Here is an 8,038-nt window from a genome sequence, read left to right as displayed (position 1 = left end):
ATGGCTGAGGATGAAATGTCTATGACCATCATGATTGGATTTACATGACTTGTTTCTTAAAGAATTGATGTGGTATTTAAGATTGTTCCATAGTTTCTCAACAGGTTGTATGTGTTGCTACTGTTCAGAGGGGTCTCTGAATTGAAATTGTAGTCGGTGACATGAATCGCATTCAACTTGCTAGGAAATCATATTCAGTTAGTTGGAGACGTGCAATGATCTGGTATGGTGATCAATGATCTGGTATGGTGATCAATTACTGTGTGAGACGAAGAGATACAGTAAAAAAGCACATTTGGAAATAAAGAATAAACTTTAATATATAACATATATTGATAAAATACTAATATATACCTTTATATTGATAAAATGACTAAATATTTTGACTGTCTTGGTTACAAACCATGACAACAGGACTGACATAGTCACTATTTACATGTAATTATTTCCTTTTGAGACCTAAACTAAGCATGTTGAGAGAGTTGTGTGGTGCAGTTTGTACGAATGGTTTCGAGAAATACACTTGAAAATGTGAAGGATGATTCGAGAAATGCACCAAAGCAACTGAGAAAAAACTGTGCTGTATGTAGTCATTGGGATCAATTAAAACTGTGTTGAATGTAGTCATTGGGATCAATTAAAACTGTGCTGTGTGTAGTCATTGGGATCAATTAAAACTGTGTTGAATGTAGTCATTGGGATCAATTAAAACTGTGCTGTGTGTAGTCATTGGGATCAATTAAAACTGTGTTGAATGTAGTCATTGGGATCAATTAAAACTGTGCTGTGTGTAGTCATTGGGATCAATTAAAACTGTGTTGTATGTAGTCATTGGGATCAATTAAAACTGTGCTGTGTGTAGTCATTGGGATCAATTAAAACTGTGCTGTATGTAGTCATTGGGATCAATTAAAACTGTGTTGAATGTAGTCATTGGGATCAATTAAAACTGTGCTGTATGTAGTCATTGGGATCAATTAAAACTGTGTTGTATGTAGTCATTGGGATCAATTAAAACTGTGTTGAATGTAGTCATTGGGATCAATTAAAACTGTGCTGTGTGTAGTCATTGGGATCAATTAAAACTGTGTTGTATGTAGTCATTGGGATCAATTAAAACTGTGCTGTGTGTAGTCATTGGGATCAATTAAAACTGTGTTGTATGTAGTCATTGGGATCAATTAAAACTGTGCTGTGTGTAGTCATTGGGATCAATTAAAACTGTGCTGTATGTAGTCATTGGGATCAATTAAAACTGTGTTGAATGTAGTCATTGGGATCAATTAAAACTGTGCTGTATGTAGTCATTGGGATCAATTAAAACTGTGTTGTATGTAGTCATTGGGATCAATTAAAACTGTGTTGTATGTAGTCATTGGGATCAATTAAAACTGTGTTGAATGTAGTCATTGGGATCAATTAAAACTGTGATGTGTGTAGTCATTGGGATCAATTAAAACTGTGTTGTATGTAGTCATTGGGATCAATTAAAACTGTGCTGTGTGTAGTCATTGGGATCAATTAAAACTGTGCTGTATGTAGTCATTGGGATCAATTAAAACTGTGCTGTATGTAGTCATTGGGATCAATTAAAACTGTGTTGAATGTAGTCATTGGGATCAATTAAAACTGTGCTGTGTGTAGTCATTGGGATCAATTAAAACTGTGCTGTGCTGTAGTCATTGGGTATCAATTAAAACTGTGTTGTATGTAGTCATTGGGATCAATTAAAACTGTGTTGTATGTAGTCATTGGGATCAATTAAAACTGTGTTGAATGTAGTCATTGGGATCAATTAAAACTGTGCTGTGCTGTAGTCATTGGGATCAATTAAAACTGTGCTGTGTGTAGTCATTGGGATCAATTAAAACTGTGCTGTGCTGTAGTCATTGGGATCAATTAAAACTGTGTTGTATGTAGTCATTGGGATCAATTAAAACTGTGCTGTGCTGTAGTCATTGGGATCAATTAAAACTGTGTTGTATGTAGTCATTGGGATCAATTAAAACTGTGTTGTATGTAGTCATTGGGATCAATTAAAACTGTGATGTATGTAGTCATTGGGATCAATTAAAACTGTGTTGTATGTAGTCATTGGGATCAATTAAAACTGTGCTGTGTGTAGTCATTGGGATCAATTAAAACTGTGCTGTATGTAGTCATTGGGATCAATTAAAACTGTGCTGTGTGTAGTCATTGGGATCAATTAAAACTGTGATGTATGTAGTCATTGGGATCAATTAAAACTGTGCTGTGTGTAGTCATTGGGATCAATTAAAACTGTGATGTGTGTAGTCATTGGGTATCAATTAAAACTGTGTTGTATGTAGTCATTGGGATCAATTAAAACTGTGTTGTATGTAGTCATTGGGATCAATTAAAACTGTGTTGAATGTAGTCATTGGGATCAATTAAAACTGTGCTGTGCTGTAGTCATTGGGATCAATTAAAACTGTGCTGTGTGTAGTCATTGGGATCAATTAAAACTGTGCTGTGCTGTAGTCATTGGGATCAATTAAAACTGTGTTGTATGTAGTCATTGGGATCAATTAAAACTGTGCTGTGCTGTAGTCATTGGGATCAATTAAAACTGTGTTGTATGTAGTCATTGGGATCAATTAAAACTGTGATGTATGTAGTCATTGGGATCAATTAAAACTGTGTTGTATGTAGTCATTGGGATCAATTAAAACTGTGCTGTATGTAGTCATTGGGATCAATTAAAACTGTGCTGTATGTAGTCATTGGGATCAATTAAAACTGTGCTGTGTGTAGTCATTGGGATCAATTAAAACTGTGCTGTGTGTAGTCATTGGGATCAATTAAAACTGTGATGTGTGTAGTCATTGGGATCAATTAAAACTGTGCTGTGTGTAGTCATTGGGATCAATTAAAACTGTGCTGTGTGTAGTCATTGGGATCAATTAAAACTGTGATGTGTGTAGTCATTGGGATCAATTAAAACTGTGCTGTATGTAGTCATTGGGATCAATTAAAACTGTGCTGTATGTAGTCATTGGGATCAATACAAACTTTTGCCACACAAACACCATCTGGTCATTGTGTCATGGACTCAAAAATGTTGATTACGTTCAGTTCCAGCTATTCTTTTCTTCATTGCAATACAAAGGTTTGGAAATGAAGGTGAAAAGTCCATGATCATCAGTCTCGTGATTGTATGTGTGTGTGTGTGTGTGTGTGTGTGTGTGTGTGTGTGTGTGTGTGTGTGTGTGTGTGTGTGTGTGTGTGTGTGTGTGTGTGTGTGTGGTTAAAATAACTTGGTTCACAAAGAATGTTTGTGGCATGCAAGAAGATTTCCCTGTCGTTTCTCAGCAGGTTGTAAACAATGGTGCTGTCAAGTTTCTTTCAGGTTATTTTATATATCCTTCTACTACACTCTTACACCATACATCCACTTGGTAACTTGTGTTGAAATAAGTGTCTTGGATGACATTCAACTGATACAACATAGTATTCAGTTAGTTGGAGGCAAGTTATAATGATCAATCATTGTTAGTGAAAGAGATAAACAGTCAAATGAAAATGTGAAAATAAGGAAAAACACCGATAGCATGACTAAGCATTTTGATTGTCCTGTTCATAAACAATGACATAAGGACTTTTCATTCTGATGGCACTGACATATAAATGTACTTTTGAGACAGGATTCTGAGCAATTTACGGCTTTTCAGGTCATACATTGTGTGGTGCTGTTTGCATGAATTGTTTCAAGAAATGCATTTACTGTTTTGAAATGTCAATGATGTTTGGAGAAATGTAAAAATGCCAATATTTTTGTATGTATTTGTGTTTGCATTTTTGTGTGTGTAAGGTAAACATACTGTATCTTCACGTGCCCATTAAAGCACACTTCCATCTTTGAGCTCATATTTGAGCCCTAAATTTCCCTCGGGATTAATAAAGTATCCATCTATCTATCTATCTATTACTTGAAGAAAAAATAATGTATTATCCTACTTGATGTCTTAACTAATTAATCCAGTAATTTTAAGTCATTCAGATAATTGCATACTACTCAGATATGGGTATGCTTTTGTTCACACTTGCTGTCGGCCATTTTGAAAGCTGTCCAAAAAACTTTAACCAGAAAACTCACATTGTTTAGATGTTTCAACAAATATTTTCACTAGTATCACTACTTGCAAAATTAAGATATTAATGTTTGGAACTATGCATAGTATAACTTGGAACTTGTGGGATGCGGGAATGTGGGAAATTGTCACAGTTAAATCAAAACACTGTTTTAGAGACATAGTTAGCATACGAGCCATATAAGATTGTGTGCCACACCAACAGATTACACTACAGTGCATAGTTAGCATACGAGCCATATAAAATTGTGTGCTAAATTAATAGATTACACTGCAGTGCGTAGTTAGCATACTAGCCATATAAGATTGTGTGCTAAATTAATAGATTACACTGCAGTGCGTAGTTAGCATCCTAGCCATATAAGATTGTGTGCTAAATGAATAGATTACACTGCAGTGCGTAGTTTGCATACTAGCCATATACAATTGTGTGCTAAATGAATAGATTACACTGCAGTGCGTTGTTAGCATACTAGCCATAAAAGATTGTGTGTCACACTAATAGATTACGCTGCAGTGCATAGTTAGCATACTAGCCATATAAGATTGTGTGTCACATTAATAGATTACGTCACAGGTTTTACTGGCTTCAATTGTAAAATCCATAACATCTTAAATTTCCAGTTTATTGATAGTCAATAGTTGTAGATTGCTGTAATTTCACAGAATTTCATACCATTGCAAGGTGATCTTAAAGGTACAGTGCTATAAAACCCAAAGGGCATCGGTGTGACTTCAACGAGAATATGTATAATTCAATAGACATGATCAGTATTGTTTGTTCATATTAAAGTAATGTACAAACTCGATGTATGATCTAGATTAATTATGTTGAAAATATTGCACTTCAAATTTCATATAATCTTTTTTAATTCAAAATGATCTGCTGCTCCAATGAAGCTCAATGTAATAATTATAATAATAATACATTACATTTATGTACTCTCTTTAAGCTCATTCAACATTCAACGTCATTTCATAAACATCATTTTACTTTATTTTATTTCATATACAGACTTTCATTCAAACATTCACTGATGGTTGCACTCTAACTTCATCTTTAAAAAATGATAAATAAATGACTTTCACAGCCTTAAGATGACAAAAACGATGCAGAACTATAGTTCATGCCCAAAGATGAAAGATGCCTATCGTCTACACAAAGAGGGAACCAATAGAAACCTTGGGTTCTACCACAGGCTGCAACACGTCTTCCTGTGATGTTGTGTAGAATTTATTTCCATTAATTCTCCCTTCAATTCTACTACGTTTCCCGGTTTCTGCTGATGAGAAATATCCTTACAGCATGATGTCAGCACTGTCATGTGTCGTGATTGGATGGTAATAGGCCAGTGAAGACTGATAGGAATATGTGTGTGCGTGTGTGTGTGTGTGTGTGTGTATGAGTGTGTGTGTGTATGAGTGTGTGTGTGTATGAGTGTGTGTGTGTGTGTGATTTATGTCACTTGTAGCTGTCTTATGATAGGCCAGAAAACTCTATTTTGGCTTATATGGCTTTAAAATCCCTTCCCCACACCTGAAGCAACATCCATATATGATAAGAGTCCAGTTGTATGGACGTCTCTTAAGACTGGGGACTCCTACACCTGCACCCCAATTCTAGCCACTGAACTTTGTAGATTTGTTGGGCTGATGGCTGGAGTGTGGTAGCCTCCCTCGCCTGTTAATATCTTCCTCGGATGCTTGGTTTGGTGGACAGCCTTTTCTACAAAGCATTTGGGTGAGGCAACTTCAACTCTCTTGCTATGGATCCAAAAGTGATCAGTTGGACATCAAAACACTTGGATATTTACCCGGAGTCTTTTTCTCACTTAGAGAAATGTAGCATTTCAATCACCTTCTCTATTCAGTCTCCATTTCTCCTGTCATGTCAGAGCCTGGCTTGTGACCCTTAGACGGAGTGAGTTTTATATCCAGGAGTACTCCGCTTTAACCACTCACAGGTAGTACCTAATTATGATTAGTTCTGGTCAAATAAGTGGCGCTTCTGTATCATTTGCGAACAATTTGTCATCTACCGTAATCTGGAACTCAAAAGCACAGGGGGTTGAATACTTGTGCAAGTACAACATAGTATATATTTCACTTTTTTAATTGATTTATTTTTTTAATGTTAACAGACATATAAATATGTTACCTTTGGAAATATACTAGAACATAAATGTTTGCAAAAAACTCAAACTGGAAAATATATCTAAGTATCTTTTGTGATTGTGAAAATGGTTATGACTTTCACTTGATTTTAGTGGTTTGGTATTTGTTATTGACTCTTCAACTAAAACTTATTTCAATGATTTGTAAATATGTTTTTTTTTTTAAACAAACAATCATTTTAATAAAACATTTGGTTGTGAGCATATTTGGAACAGGGGTCTGCTTAAAGGGTACAAAATTTACCCATTAAGCACAGCCAGATTTTTTTGCATTCAAATATGCATACCTTTATTTTAAATTACAAAAGCACTTCAATTAAGTAAAACGTTATTGTATGAGGGATTCATATTTTATTTTAATATCACTTCTTCTGCTGAAATCGATGTCTTGTGCTCTACAAATGTCCCAATGTAGATTTTGGTGAGCTTAATAGGTACGTTATCCTACGTTTGTTTTGCTGATGCCACATTGTTGAAACTCTTAAAAAAATAAAACACAATCAACAGCTCCTTCTGCCCATGCTCTTCCCCACTGGCCCCTCTCCACCCCCCACACAGGGTGGGCACGGCTGGGTATGGGGGTGTAGCTCTGGCCCCTCTCCACCCCCCACACAGGGTGGGCACGGCTGGGTATGGGGATGTAGCTCTGGTCCCTCTGGTAAGTTGCAGTTATCAAGGACAACAATGATGAGGAGACTCCTGTAAAAGCACTGCATGTCTGTGCTTGAGAAAGATGGAGAGAGTGTGTGTGTGTGTGTGTGTGTGTGTGTGTGTGTGTGTGTGTGTGTGTGTGTACTGTCGCCCCTCACCTGGCTGGTCTCATGCCTTTGTACTAGCTGTCTTGTGCAGCGTGCTTAAGCGGCTGGTTCACAGGCCCCTATGAGCACTCTGGATCTCGTCGCCCACTCTCAACATATTTATAAACACACACACACACACACACACACACACACACTCAACATATTCATAAACACACACACACACACACACATACACACACACACACGCACACTCTCTCTCAACATATTCATAAACACACACACACACACACACACACACACACACACACACACACACTCAACATATTCATAAACACACACACACACACACACACACACACACACACTCAACATATTCATAAACACACAGGTGCGAGCCCTCTGATTGTCTGGTATCAAATTAAATTTCTCGACTTGTGTAAAAAAAAAACAGCTTTTCATGTCGACATCCTCCCTCATCTCTCTCGGTTTCTCTCCCTCTCTCTCTGGAGGGGACTGGCACAGTGGGCTGACTCTGACTGGGGAGCAGTGGAGACAGACTAGGAGCATAGGGTCCCAGTGAAGGAGACACAGAGAGAGAGAGAGAGAGAGAGAGAGAGAGAGAGAGAGAGAGAGAGAGGGAGAGAGAGGGGGAGAGCAAGAGGGAAACACAGTGGAGAGAAAGAACAAGAGAGAGAAAGAAAGATAAGGTGAGAGAGAAACAGGAAGAGATAGAGGAAGAGAGAGATCAAGAGAAACAGAGAGGGAGAGGGACACACACACAGAGAGAGACAGAGAGAGAGAGAGAGACAGAGAGAGAGAGAGAGAGAGAGAGAGAAAGCGAGAGCGAGACTTACAGCAGATTCATGTGTACTGAGCTTTTTGAAAATGATTTTTATTGCTATTAAAACATTTGTAGTGGGATTAAATGGCCAACCCCGCAGAGGGGAATGCCGCTCGGCATAAATTAGAAACGGAGAAAGAAAGCCTTTCC

The sequence above is a fragment of the Clupea harengus genome, chromosome 23 (genome assembly GCF_900700415.2).
Source record: "Clupea harengus chromosome 23, Ch_v2.0.2, whole genome shotgun sequence".
Taxonomy (NCBI): domain Eukaryota; kingdom Metazoa; phylum Chordata; class Actinopteri; order Clupeiformes; family Clupeidae; genus Clupea; species Clupea harengus.
This window is presented reverse-complemented; position numbering follows the sequence as displayed.